Source organism: Camelus ferus, chromosome 1 (genome assembly GCF_009834535.1).
Source record: "Camelus ferus isolate YT-003-E chromosome 1, BCGSAC_Cfer_1.0, whole genome shotgun sequence".
Classification (NCBI taxonomy): Eukaryota; Metazoa; Chordata; class Mammalia; order Artiodactyla; family Camelidae; genus Camelus; species Camelus ferus.
This window is the reverse complement of record NC_045696.1, coordinates 4431767-4447055: the sequence shown is the minus strand read 5'-3', so window position 1 is coordinate 4447055 and position 15289 is coordinate 4431767.

Below are 15289 nucleotides of genomic sequence, written 5' to 3'. Positions count from 1 at the left end.
TTACCTTTATCATCGACCGTAGAAAAATTCCCTTTCTGCTGGTGTTTCCTCCATGAACATTGGATGCTGCAGAGCCTCGGAGGCAAGGGCTGGAAGAACTGCAGTCCTGCCGCTCACTTAGCAAGCTGCGTGTCTCCCACTGTGCTCGTCATCTGTAAGGTGCCACCCCCCGAAGCTGCCATGAGGATGTTCTGAAGTGATGTATCTAAAGCACTCAGAGCAGTGCCTGGCACGTAGTAAACGCTAGCATTTGTTATGGTACTTATTATCTTCAACACTGTGTTCACAGTTCGAATAAATAGTATGTGCAAATGATACAAAACTTAAGACAAAAATGTTATACAGTAGGATGTAAGTTTCTCTCCAACTCCCTTTGCACAGCCTTATCCCAGAGGCAAGCACTGTTCCCAGCTGCTTGGATACCTCACAGAAGTGGGTATTCTGTACTTATTGCAAAATATGGTGTGAGTGAGAATTATACACAGAATAGTCTCCTGAGCACAACGTTCTTGCTTTTGATGTTTTTCACTTCATATTTATTTTGGTGATGTGTCAATGTCAGTACCAAAGACTTACCTCCTCCTTTTTAACTGCTGTGGCTCAAAGAATGTGTCATAATGGACTTATCTGTTTCCTGATAATGATATTTAGGCTTTGTTTCTTTTTTTTCCTACTAGCTTTCTATTTAAAAAAAGAATACTGCAAGGCCTCGTACAGGTAAGAATTTGTATAAGTGTGAATGTATCTGCAGATAAATGATTAGAAGAGGAGTTTTCAAGTCAAAAGAGAACTGTACTTTCATTTTATAATTAAATATCATAAATGCATAATATTGACATATTAGTTATATTATTGATATATTGTGTTAAATATTATAAATACATAATCATGAATATATAATTTAATCAAGCATAATTAAAATATATAATAAATATTGCCAAGTTTGCCTTCAGAAGATGTCCCAAGTGAGCCTTCCCAGCCACAGTGCAAAAGCCTGTCTCTCTCCTCCCATTTTCCCCAACAAGCAGTGTGATCTTTGATCCATGTCAACTGGATACATGAACAACAGAATCCGGGTATAGTTTCAATTTGCATGATTCTTAAATTGACTGAGAAGGAACACATTTCCATGTGTCTAGGAGTTTGTATTTGTGTAGGGACGAGTGGTGGGAACTGTCTCTGTATGTCTTTTACTCAATTTTGTATTTTATTGTTATTTTCTTCCATTGGTTTGTTAGAAAAATTAACCCTTTGATCATGATAAAAGTTGCAAACGTTTTTGCAAGATTGTCGTTTGTGATTGAATTTGTTTGCGGTGAAGTTTTTCCTGATTTCAGGACTGTGTGTTGTCAAATTTACCAAGGTAGGTCTTGTGTGATTCTTACAGAGAAATTCCTCATTTTGTATTTACTGTTAGTGTTTTCATTGTTTCCTTCCTTTGTGTATATTTATAGTTTGAGCAGTTGAAAATTTGTTTTCTAAAATTTGTTTTTTCCAAATACTATGTAGTTGTCGCCACAATCCTTACTTAACAATTAATGTTTTCCTCTCTAATTTAAAATATTATCTTTAAATTCTTGTATCTAATTGGGTCTACAGATGAGGCTCTTTTCCAATTATCTGTCTTTTCTAACGCCAGCATCACACTGATTTAATTATTGTGATTGTATTTAAAAGTTCTTTTTCAGAAAGCTTATTTATTCTTCCCTTTGAAACATGCTAAATGTAAACAATAAATTAATAAAAACAAGTAAAAATGCTATTAGGTTTTTATTTTAATGATATTAAATGTACAGATTAACTAAGGGAGAATCGCCAGCTCTATAAAGCTGGGTGAGTTCCGTCTCAGCACAGAGTACACCTCTCCACGTATCGAGTCTACTGTGTTCTTTCATAGTGTATTGAACATTTTCTTCATCATGATCGTCACCATTTTTTGGTAAGTTTACCCCTAGTTATGTCACGCTTTTGTTAACGTTATAAATGGCTTTTTTCCTTCCACTGTAACCTCCCTCTCCTGGTTACAGGACAATTGACTCCTGTATATTAACAGTTTTATTCTGACACTTTCTGGTTTCTCTTGTTGTGTGCAATTGCTTTTCAACTGTTTCCTCTTGATTTTTCCACTTTTTTTCCCTAATAAAAATATTACTTCATCCACCCTTCATTTCTTTCTCTCTTCTAATTAAAGTAAATTACAGAAATCATGGATCACCAAAAAACAGAGATATTCCTCTACATACACACAAATCATGATCAGACATAACAAAGTTAACTGTTATAATACCCAGTGCGTGTTCTAATATGTCCAATTGATCCCAAAATGGCTTTTATAGCAGGAAACAATCAGAGACCAAAAATTGCATTTGGTTGTTATAGCTTGAGTCAGATATATTTCATATTTGATGAGGAAGTGTATAGCTATTCTTTTCTTAATAATAATTTAGAAGTTGACTGTATCAACTGTCTTTTCAGCATCTAAGGAGAAGGTTATAAACTTTTTCTCTTTTGCTCTATTAATGTGGTGAATTATTCCTCAAAGATTTCCTAATACTGAAGGAAGCTTGTATTCCACGAACGGAACTCCCCTGGTATGACTTTCTCCAGTGTGTGGCTTAATGTTACTAAGTGAGGTTTGCCTGTGGCTTTTGTTTTTCATACTATTTTTTATAACCTTTGACAGCAAAGCTGTGTTTGTTTCAATCTTTTAAAAAGTAAGAGTTTCTCTATCTACACTCGGACATAGGTTACATAGTGTTAGAGGTAGTTCTCTTTCTTTACGGTAATGAATCACCTCTGCAGACCAGCTCTCGCACTGCTAACACCTGTCATCGCGGGAACGAGGTAAATGTGGTTCACTCTCTGCTCCGCATTACCCTCATGTTTTACTTTCTTGTCTCTCCTACTATCTCTTCCTTGAGCTCTCGATTGATATTTTTTTCTCTTTTATTTTGTACTGATTGATAATGATAACTTAATTAAGATTTCACAGATCTTCTGAAATGTGTTTAGCCTCAACTTCCAGCTGTTTCATGACAACGTTCTTCTGGTGAGTGTTCTGGACCTGCCATTATCTTAAGCTCCCATTTTTTCCCTCACTTTTTCTTGAAGTGCCTTTAGATAGATCCTAAATCAGCGTGTTACTGATTAGTTATCTCATATAAGGTGATTTCTCCTTAAACCACATACTGGTGGGACTGGAGGTAGAGGAGGCATCCAGACCACCTTCCGGTTCTCATCTCGGGTTATGAATGTAGATTAAACATTTAATCTCCCCGTCTCCCTGGCCACTGAGGATCAGAAGCTGCTCAAAGGAAAGGTATTTTCCTTCTTTCCCGCACCAGATTTCTTAGTGTGCCAACTATGAGGTTTGGCATAAGCCACTTACCCCAGCCTGGGATGGAGTCCTGGTGCTTACTCCTGGTGTTTGTGTGTGGAAGAAGAGAAAACAAAGACAGAAAATAACATTTATTGATGCTCCCGTGTGTACCAAACACTCTGCTAGGGTGTTGGTGTGTATTATCAAATTTAACCCTCAGAACTTCATAAATTAACTAGTATTCCCAATTTTTCAGGTGGACAACTTGGAGCAAAGAGGAATAAGTTTTCCTTAGCCCCAATTACAGACCCAAGTGGTGTAACGGGAATCCGATGCCTCCAACGTTCACAAAGAAGCGCCTGTTGCCCCCACAAGCGGCACTTATCTCCCCTTTGCTTTTTGCCTCTCCTCCCCGTTTGCCAGTCGCTAAACTCCCTTGGACTTACTCAGTGGGGTTGGTCTTCTGCATTGGTCCCTCACTGATTAAAGCATTGCTCTGCACTCCTGCTGCGCGGTTGCTAGGAGACCATGCCCGGCCTGTGAGGGATGATTTTTTTCCAAGATTCAATCTTTGCCCTGAGCCCCAGCTTACCTCCTGGTTGGGGTGTAGACCACGTGGAAATGAAGAGATGATCTGATGCCTTTTGCTGCCTGGCTGCCGATCACTGTGCTCCCCCTACCTGGACCCCTGACACTCACTGTTGCCAACATTTAATGACCGATTTTCCTTACTGGAAACAGAGCCCTGGAACAGGAGAGGTATGCTGGGCTCACAACGGACAGCAAAGTGCTCGGAGGGTTCTGTCTCGTTCTTTTGCTCATTTGGCCAGTCAGCTTAGGTGCGCCCTCCTGAGCTAAGCTATTCTCCCATAAAACAGGGCCAACACACTCATCCTGCCCGTCTGCTGTGCAGGTCCAAGAGAGAACGTGATAAGAAGACATCCTGAAAACTATAACAGACTCAGTAAACGTTCTTTTATTAATAATACTACTGCAAGTGATAGTAACAGGGTATCTGGGTGGTAAGGGAGAGGCTCCTGAGTTATATAAAACAGAGGATAACGTCAGTGAGGAGGGCTCGCTTGTTACTCAGCATCACAGGGTGGGTGGGAGGGTGGGTTCTGCGGCAGAGTGTCTAGTGTGAATCCTGGTGACAGCTCTTCCCACCTGTGTGAGCTCCAGCTCCTCTAACTGTAGAATTTGTATTAGTCTGTGTGTTTAACTGGCGTAAGAATTAAGGGAGAAAGTCCTTCTGTGCTGCTCATCATAATGCAGCTCAGTGAATGCAAACCGCTACTGTTACGGTTGTGTATCATTGAACTGAGTCAATGAGTGGAATTAGAAGGAGAGCCAGGGGAGGGGCACAGAGACCCCTCTCCGTTGTAGGGTGAGGTCCTAACCGTGCAGGTCCAGAAACTCAACCTTAATGGACTCAGTGTCACTAACTAAACTGACAGGAGATCAGTTCAAATCCAAGATGTGAAATCCTTAATCAGCAGTGGGGACTGAGACTGATCACCAGCTGGCGATGCTCCGTAACACTGTGGGAGGATGCCTCCAGGCACACAATGCTCCACAATGGGAAGCAAGAGTGATCAAAGGCCGCGGAAAGCGTGAGGGCTGAGGAGGGAGGAAAGGGGACGCCTTTGGCCTCTCCAGGCGGACAGGTGCTCTGACTGGTGTCCCGCAAGACATGGACCCACCTTCATGCCACAACCTGAGCCACCAGCTGTGACCTGTCTCGTGCCGCTTCCAATTTCACACCCAAGTTTTGTTAATTTCACCCCGGCGTTCGGTTACTCACGGAGGCTCATTTGAGAACCATTTTGCAGACGCCCCCAAGAACAAGGCAATTTCTAGTCCTCTTGATGTTTGCTTCCCTAGCAGGATTCCCAGACCCACCTTGGCTAGAGCAAGAGAAAGACACCCTTGTTTTTTTGAAACTCCTTTGTTCTGTTTCTGATCCTTGCCCACATCTGTAATTTCCTCCCATTTTTTTCCCTAAGAACATTGCTCAGTATAAATTGTGGCATGGAAAATGCTGCGTTCCCTCTGGTTCCAGATAAGGAAAGCTGTAAATAATTTAAAGTTCCTGCTGTGCAAAATTACCCAAACAGAAAGTCCCTTTTTTTAATGCTTGGCACTGAGGATGGTAAAATAAGAAATTGTGCCAATTTTCCTACAGGTGAAATTTTACCTTCTTTATAAAGTAAGCACTTTGACTCTGAAATAAACAATGTAATGAGGTGTCTTGCAAAGCATGCCAGCAATAATGTTGGGCCATGGGAATAAAGGCCCACATTTCTCTTTCTCAAAAAAAAAAAAAAAAAAAGCCTCACAAAATTACTGATCGAGATTGTGTGCCTGGGACCATTAAGCCACACCCCAGGACTCGACGACTGCTCACTGATAGTGTATGTGTTACCCAGCGGTCCAGGTGAGCACACCGAACTCACATGGAAAGACGTAGCACAAAATTCTAATTTGTGTGTTACTGAAACTATACATTTTGAAATAGTGATGTGACCTATTTTTCACCCCTTAATTAATGAGTCATAGTAAAATGGGGCCACATCTAGTTTCTCTGGCCCTCTGTGCACTCTCAGCACCTCCAGGGCTGTGCTGCTGTCTCTGCCGTGATTGCAGGACTTCCCTCGTTTATCTCCAGGGAAGCGCCAAGGCTGCCGAAGGTCCATTCCCACGAGCCAGAAGGTCTCAGGGCAGGAGGAGAGAAGTCTGGCCCAGGCTCTTCTCCCTGGGGAACCTCTGTTTGGGAGCGTGGAATGGAAAGAGAAACAGACTCGTGGTCTCCCGTCCAGGTACCAGTTTGTAATAAGGGCTGCTTTGCTTCCCTGGATGCCAGACCAGGGGCACCCACGCCAGCCAGGCCATTCCAGGCCTCATCCTTCATGAGCCGGGAAGGGCGGGGTCATCGGGCTTTATAAAAGCAGAGCGCAAGCGTTAGCTGACAAGAGCCAGAGAGACTTCAAGGATCAGAACAAAAACGGCTTGCCAGGAGGGGCTACATATCATCAGATCCATGGACAGCTAGGGTTTGTTTCTGGTGGTAGCTGGCAGTCCCTCTCACCCGAGTGTTGGCTTCATCCTCAGGGACAGTCAGCTTCTTGACTTCCCCAACTCCAGGTCTCCGGCAGCTGACCAGCGCTGAGCAGATGTTGGAAGTCCAGAGGGATGAGTCCTGACAGGTCGGAATGAATTAGGCTGATAGGAAAAGACAGATACAAGAAAGATGGAAGGAAGGAAGGAGGCAAGAAAGGAAGGAAGGGAGGGAGGGAGTAGGGAAGGGAGGAAAGGAGGGAGGGAGGGAGGGGAAATTTAAAAACAGCAGACACTGCCTCCTGCAGTGGGAGCAGTGGCATGGGCTTCCCTGACAATGGAACAAGAAGAAATCCTCGGCTATTTCGCCTGAGAAGCCCCCCTTGCTCGGTGCCCCTCACTCTGCTGAGCGGGTCCCAGGGCAGCAGCCGGCCCACAGGCTGGAGGCTTGGCCAGCTTGTCCCGCCTTCACGCATCCTCTGTCCTGATGGTGCTTCCTCAGGGAGATTGTCCGCGACCCCTGGGCGGGCTGGCTCTTCCCCCTACATGCTCCTTACACATGGTGGTTGCCACCTGCTTTGGGTTTTTTCTTTTCCATTAAATGATAAGCTCTGTGGGAAGAGAGACTTTATCTGTCCTGTTTGTGGTGTCATCCCCTGAGCCACCCAGTCAACACTCAGTGACAACCACTGAATCGATGAGCTCAGGGGATCTGGCTGAAGATTTTAAGCTCATGTACACACAGGTGACAGGTTCTATGTTCTCCTGAGGTCAGAAAGGATGGTGTACCCCTTCTTACACTCTTCCCGGGTCAGCCATATGCTCAGTTATTAAAACATGGCTTGATGAGACCTGGGGATCCTGAGGGAAGTCCAGTGACCAGTCCCCAGAGGGGCTGCCTGGCTGCCTGCCTTGGCAGTTTTCTCCACCTGGGGCCCAAGTGCTTTAAGCTTAACTTGGGTGGAGTGGAAGAGTCTTGAAGCCGTCACACCTCACAGAGACTTCTGGCAGGGTCGCGTCGATACTGCCCTTAGAGAGACAGAACCGAGAGTCTGTTGATTTCTTCCAGAGAACACACCTTACCCTCCCCTGCTCAAAGAACGGAAGTTCTCTGGTCGAAAGTAAATCCCAGGGGCGGATGCTTACATCTCCCTCCCAGGGGTGTTTCTACCTGTTATTTAGTTTGGAAGCTCCCGGGAGGCGGGACTTGGGCTGTCTTACCCTGAGTGGTCATAAGACAGTTGCAAGTTCCGTGGACGCTCTGGATGACATCTGACATGTGTCTTCCCTGAGCTTCGGGGCAAACTGGATCCCCTTTGGAAGTATCTACTTATTACTTCAAAAAGTCCAGAATGAGTTTCTCATCACACGACGAGATCACAGCACAGAGTGCTTGGTAGCCAGTCCTTACAACTTACTGCCATTAGGGGGCTTGTTCGCATTAGGGTCTGACACTCTGCTTTGTCACCAGCCTCCTGAAAAGTGGACCTGGACCGAACGATCCTTCTCACTTGTGATGTTCAGCCTGAATGACAGAATCCAAGCTCAGCTTTTGATTTCTTATCATCCAATTTCCCCAGTGAACAGTTAAACCTCCAAAACAGAGTGTGAGTGATATATTTAACATGTCTCACCTTCAAGCTTTATTTCAGAAATTATACACACCTGTTCTCCTCTATGCTAGGGATTTAGTACCAACCTACAGCACTGTTTTTTCCCCTTGGAAGGAAAGAGTTTAGAGCCCACTGACCCCCAAATAGTGCAATTTGAAGGAATTGTAGAAAGACTTCCCCTTAATTTTTTTTAGCACTGATTTCCAATAATCTCCGGATGCAAAGAGCGTGCCACGACTGTCAGGAAGAATAGAGCAGCTGACACGTGGGCCACGTGTACAGCAATGGCAGAAAGAATCCGGAAAAAGAAAGTGTCCTCCCTGGTCAGGGCTGCCTTGAGGGGGACACCCAGCTGCCAGGGACTCAGGTGCAGGTGACAAGGCCCTCGAGACTGACTTCAGGGGAACTTAGACGTGTGTGCACCCGCCATCGGTGAGTCTCAGGACCAAATCCTCCCCCTGACATAATCCTTTGGGTGGGGATGCTGACTCCGCCAGGCTCGTTCTAAAGTGTAAACTTACCATCTGTATGACGTAGGACGGATCCCTGAATCAATGGCCCTACCAACTCGGTAGTATGTTTTAAATCAGATCTGTGGGAAGGGTCCGAACGGAACAGGACACCAGGACGCTTTCTGGACAAGGGGCTGTGCTGGTTGTCGCCTATGTGACAGGAGAAACTTCCTTACATAGGGCAGACACAGGAGGGAAAAAGCAAGTTGTCAGCACCTTGCATCACCTCTAAGTCCCGAGAGCCCTTGGAGACAGTGGGGTGTAGACAAAGTACGTGTGCATCTCGGCAGTGTTGGGGCTTTCTGCACAGGTTCGTCTGCAGCCTGGGGCTCCTCAGTCCAGAGCAAGCCCTGGGTAGCTGGTTCATACCTGGAGAGAAAGTGAGAGAGCTCTGGGCAGGTTTGTCAGCTCTGAAAGTGTGTTTGCATTTCAAGGGGAAATGAAGCTGGGAACTTGGAAACACCTCCAGCTCGTAAAAGCTGGACACTGGGGCTCACCTGGCCCTTGAAGGGATGTATTTACATTCCCAAAGGTTAGAATGAGAACCTAAGATCCTGCTCTTCCATCTCCAAGGAGCAAAGGTTTTTCTCCCTCCTGTTGGGAGGGGAGGGGAGGCAGCTGCCTCTTTCTCCTGTACCCGAGGAGAGAAAATTCACTCTTCACTTGGGTGCAGACTTAGAAATGTGGGGGGGGGGGGGACATTTGGCCTGGTCCCCATCACAACACCCCAGGGGCAGGAACTGAGGTGTGGTCATGATTTGCTGTAAATGAATGATGATCGTCCGCTGCTAACCCAGGGTACCTCGTGTGTACATTCAGGATACAGTTAATAAAGATGAATATTAAAACCTAACATCAACTCAAAGGGAAGCCTGCTTTACTTGTCTCCGAGCTTCACTTGTGGTCGGTCAAGGGGAGGGAAAGGCTGGTTTGAAGGGAATGAACGGGGCAAGTGGAGGGAATTCTCACGCCATCCACTTTTCTTGCTGTTCTCTTTGCCAAATACATGGGGCTGAACTTGAGTCTGTTAAATCGGGGATTCCCAGCCTCAGCACCGCCAAGCCCTGGGGCTGGTCAGTCTTCACTGTGGGGTCGGTCTTGTGCTTTGTAGGACAGATGCCCATAGAAACAGCCCCTCCCCTGAGTTGCAACAACCAAAAACTTTGCCAAATGCCCAGTAGGGGGCAGAATCGCTCCAGTTGAGAACCAGTGTTTAATGTGCAGGTGTGACATGGTATGTCTACGCATTTCATATAGAAGTCACAGGTGAGACTGGAGGAGCTGGTCCTGTGCAATTGGCAAATTGGATTATTTCCTTCTTGTCTGAAGAGGTCTTCCTTGACACTCCCCTATGTTAACCCATTTAAATGGTAACCGCATCTTCTAACCCACAGTGATAAAGCTTCAGCCACAGATCGCCCTGGGAAAGGTGTCACGGCCACATAGGCCCGCTTGAGAGAGCACGTGAGACTCGATGCTTCTTGAGCTCCGCATCTGACAGAGGGGAAGGCATCAAATTCCTGAAGTGAAAGGAGAGTAATGTGATTGGAAAAGGATGCAGAAATCAAGGACCAGTGGTGCGAAAGACGAGATTCACTTAATGCAAAATTTTGCAAAGATTGAGCACCGTTGAGTATTGAAACACTAAAGACACAAAATGCGCAGTATTGGAGAAGCGCATAGATCCAGCCTGCAGGACCCAAAGCCCTTCTCTGGATTCCGGTGTGTGTCATGCACAGAACCTGCAGCTCCAGGAGGTCCGGTCGGTCCTTCCCTCATCCATTCCCATTTCTTTTCGATTCTCCCTGGAATCCTTTTCTGACCTTATGAGAAGGAGGTTTGTTTGGTCTCACCCCTGTGCTCCCAGACCCTCTCCTTTTCCGCTTTCTAGGTACAAGAATGTTTCCTTCGTCAGGTGGATGTAATTTAGAGGCCAGTCACTCAGCAAGCCCAGTCATGTGTGGGCCAAAGGCTAAGAACAGAGGAAGAGGAAGTCCTTCCCCCCACAGAAGCAAAAGTGAATCACGTTCTAAACCTCTCTGCACAGTGACCTCTTGTCCAGGAGGAAGGAGCCGTGCTTCCCACCCGCCGAAAGCCCCGGGTTCTGAGTTCGCTCCTCTCCCCCCTTGACTTCCACCACCTTCCCACCCCATCCTGCCAAGACAGTTATTTGACCTAATTGCACAAGTTGGAATTGCTCCTTCTCCCCGTTCCCCACCCCCAGTCACCCTCTGTTCCTCTGTGGGCCCATGAATGAAGATGTGTGTCTGGCTTGTAGCCCATTGTGACCCCTGAACTGTTTTGTTCTTATCCCCGCAGTAGTCGTTTGTAATTTGTTTTGCCTCCTCATTGCTTATTACACTTCTACACTTCTCTTCTTACTTTTATCCTTTAAAAAGATTACCAGGTGTTTCTTTGACTTAGACATCACGGGTTCTCAGCTTTGTAAATGTCTTCAAAGATCTCAATCCCCTCATGTAGCGAATGAGGATGGGGGGAATAATGCCTCAATGTCTTGCCAAGGGTCACGTGGTGGCTTTACTGTGAGCGGAATACATCACACATGAAACCTTACATTTATTAGATACTATACAAGCTTCATGGGAGGGAAGGAAGGAAGACGCTGGCTTGCTGAACTTATTGTGCATGTGTTATGGTGGTGAGAAGACAGATTCACAACTAAAGCACAGGTCAGAAGAAGCCAGAAGAGGCCACACTCAGGGAATTGCCTCTGGGGCCAAACACAGGCTTCCTACCTGCATCCTGCATTTTTCATCATCTTTCTTATCTTCCTAGGACCCATTTTTTTTGTAATACCTGCACCTGACTCCTTCACCCTTTATCCTGCCCTTGCAAACGCTTATCTCCTAGTTACTTCACTTAGTCTACGTCACCACTGCTCCTTTTCCACTCAATTTGAAACATCACATTTCCTGTCACACCTACGCCAACTGCAACCCAATAACTCTTGTTTCCCGTGCACCACGTAGTTAGAAGAGCTGTCACTTAAGGAATGCCCCCCAGGTACCCAGGATTACGTGTGGCATTAATCCTCGATCACACAATTTAGTCACCACAAACATCCTGTGCAGGGAATGTTGACTTCACTCCACATACAAAGTGACTGCAGCTCAGAAAGGTCAACGATTTTCTCAGGCTCATCCATTAGTCAAACAGTGCTGGGATTTGAACCTACATCTCATTCCAGGATCCACGTTCTCTATGCTGTCCCAGAATGGCCCCCCTCTATGCCTTGAGTTTTCTTGGGCATTGTTGGTTTCAGACGCTATGTCCCTTAATCCACACATACATGTCAGAGGACCTGTTCTCATTTGTGTTCACTAAGACAACTTCTGTGTTTACGTGTACCGCTAGTGGCACTGTCCTTTAGACTTCTCTTTAGTGCACACGTACACCACAAATGCATGCGTATATTATAGCCCCATATTTTGAACAGGCAGCCATTTCCACTCAAAATGATCAAAGATCTGTTTGCAGTCAGACTCACAGCCTCCGTGCGCAGCCCCTCCCTCGCTGTCCATGTTGCAATCCAACCAAGCTGAAGGCGCATGGACGGTTCGTTTCAGTTTCCCAAGTGCCTGACTGCGCACATCCTTGCCGGGGACATTGAGAAGTTAATGTGGTGGTTTTCTGGGGTTTCTGCAGCACGCTGACCTAATTGGTGTTAGGGAATGTTGAAATATTTTGAGGTTTTTTTGAAGTTAACTGTTCTTTTTTCTTTTTGCTTCTGAGTCCTCTCCCCTGTTTACCATTTCCAGTATAATATTTTTGGTCTACCTCTAAGTGGTCCTTGGTGGTTCTACACTGAATGTTTCCTTTTCCTTGTGTTGTTTCTAAAGAAATTGCAATTTTCTGGGCTTTAATTAGAGGGCCCCACAGGATACCCCAGTTTTCTTCTGCTCCATGTAATATCGTGCAACTTTTTCTACTGAGCCTTCTGCTCCTCTTTCTGGAAGCTGAATTCTCCTCAACTGCATTGCCATCAATGCCCATAAGAACCATAGATGTACACATATTTATTATACTTTTCAAAGTTTGAACACAAATTTTGGATTCCTCCTTTTTTTGACAGTCCAACGCTAAACGTGTGGGGATGAGTGTATATTCCCTGCTAACTTGATGAGTCAGTGGTTGAGGGTTAGTCAGCTTTGCTGAGATCTGCTGCTAAACATGGTATACAGGCAAAGGCAAAGTAAAAGAACCCTAATTTTTCTTATTAAAAAATAATGATGTGTATCTTCTGAGTCCAGGTAAATGTAACAGGACATGACAGACCTATATGACCAATGCAACATTTCTTTTAAAGCTGGATGAATTATACAACTCATGTTTTTAAAGGATTGGAGAGCTAAAGAAGTGATGAAGATCAGAAGAAGTACAGCCTTGGGAGCACAGAGTTCCTCCTAGGTGAGATGCTAACTGCTGACTCTTTTCACGTCTTGTCGTATCTGCCAATTCTGGACATGAGTTGAAGTTCAGGCTTGACCCAAATTGAAGGATGCTACTGGTAGACTTTGGGCAGTCATTTGGGGATGGAATGATGCATTGGAACCTAGCATAGCCCCTGAAAAGTATGCCTTCCCCATGAGACATTTGCTGAGCTCTGCTGCTGTGCTAGAAACTGGAGAACACAGACACAAAGAAAAATTTGTGTCCCAGTGCTTAAGAGACTAAGTCACATTAGAAGGAGAAGCTTTGCAACCAACACAAAGCTAGAATCTCCCTTAAGATATCCCCCATATTTGAACTTGTGTGAGGGGAGAATTGGGCTCAACAACTCTGAAGGGGAAAGCATTCAGAGCTGAGAAAAAGAGGCTTTTCAATTACAAGCCTGGGAAAGGCGTATCTGATGAGGGAGGTTGGCAGGAAAGCAGAGCACAATCTCCCCAAGGCTCCCTTAGAAGATGGCATCCCATGAGAAGAAGGGGGTCTGCAAAAAATGCATGACTGGTCGAGACATTAGTCTGATTTTCTGACCTTGCATAAAATGAAATACTGAAGAGCTAATTTCAGTCTCTAAAGAATAGAACATTCTGGCATGAGGAGACAAAGCAAAAACTTAGGAGAACCACATCAAGAAACAGGGACTTACCAGATACAAGACAAATCTTGCTACAATTGGGATCCATAGACTCAAGATAATCTCAATTGGATTGAAGTGATCAGCCCCTCATCGTATGCCCACAACAGGGAGGAAATCCTCACTGATGGAAGATATTATCTGAAGCACTTTGATTTATTCATATACAAGGCCTGGGATATAATAAAAATGTCATTAGACAGTTAATGGGACAATAACCAAGAAAATGTTATTTAAAAATTAGAGGTGTTAGATTTCAACTCTGACATGTAAAGAGCTTGGAAGGCATCGCTCTATACTTAGAGCAAGGAAAATCTGGACAAACTGAAAATTAATGACTCTCTTTGAACTCATCAGGAAATTGAGGTCACAGGACAGATCATCACCACAAAATTTGGAGGGACAGGCAAATACAGAGAATCATAACCTAGATCTGCTTATTTGGAGCAGAACCCACCGGAGCATTAAACTGGTAAGAATGATTAAATGCCAATTCTGATACATTGCTAGAGGCTGAAGTGTAAGCTAGCAGAGAGTGAGAAACTCCCAGGGACCATAGTCCTAGGAGGTGCCCTTCCCACATCTGCAGGCTTTACTTCCAGGAATCACACCAGATTCTCATGGTGAAGATTTAAGGAAGGTGTTCCCCCAGCTCTGACAGGGGAGAGGTAGTCATTGTGAAATATCTTCTCCACAGCAGAGGACTCCTCTTCAGTGGAAAAGAATTTGCCAGTATCTTATCCCAGCGGCGGGAAGGGCATTTCATTCAATCAAGCCCCAGGTATACTTCCTGTCTCACCTATGGGGGAAAACCCAGTCATCAAGGGTCAAAGCTTCAAGGAAATAGATTGGGGATGTTGCATCCAAGGAAGAACATAAGAAGCAAGGGCAAAAAGAAAAAGCTAAGCTAATGGAAAAAACATTTGTGAAGGTCACAGCCTGGAGATAGGACCCACTAAAACACTGGGATTCAATCATAAGATTATAGCTGTGATTATACAGATATAACCCCATCCTTCACCACCACCACCCCACCAACAGGGCTGCAGTTCAGAAAACAACGGACTGCAGCTGAAGGAGCTGGAGAGCGCAGACTTTCTGCGTGAGCGCTGGGGGTGGGGGTCAACGGGGGGGGGGGGGAGAAAGCAATGACACTGAAGGAACAGGAAGCCTCTGGCGCCCACAGCAAGAGCAGATTTCAAACACATCCTAACTCCTAGCCAGATGAACCTAAAATCTAGCACCATAGCCCTATTTATGTTAGTTCCCATTACCTGTTAATAACATCCAGCTTTCAACACAAAAATTACAAGGCATACAAGAGGCAAGAAAAAGCACAATCTGAAAAGACAAAGCAACCATCAGAACCAGAGGTATACAATCTACCCTTCATATCTGCCGATGCCAAACTCACAGATATGAAAGGTCAACTGTATTCACTGTACCACACCATTTTATGGAAGGGACTTCATATCCATAGATTTCTATATCTGCAAGCTCTCCTAGAACCAGTCCCCAGCTGATACCGAGGGACAATTATATATGACCTAGATGTTGCAATTGTCAGACCAGGCATTTAAAATAGCTATAATTGCTATGTTAATGTCTCCAAGAGAAAAAGTAGACAACATACAAGAAAAGATGGGCCATGTAAGCCAGTTGGAAACTCTAAAAAAGAATAAAAAGA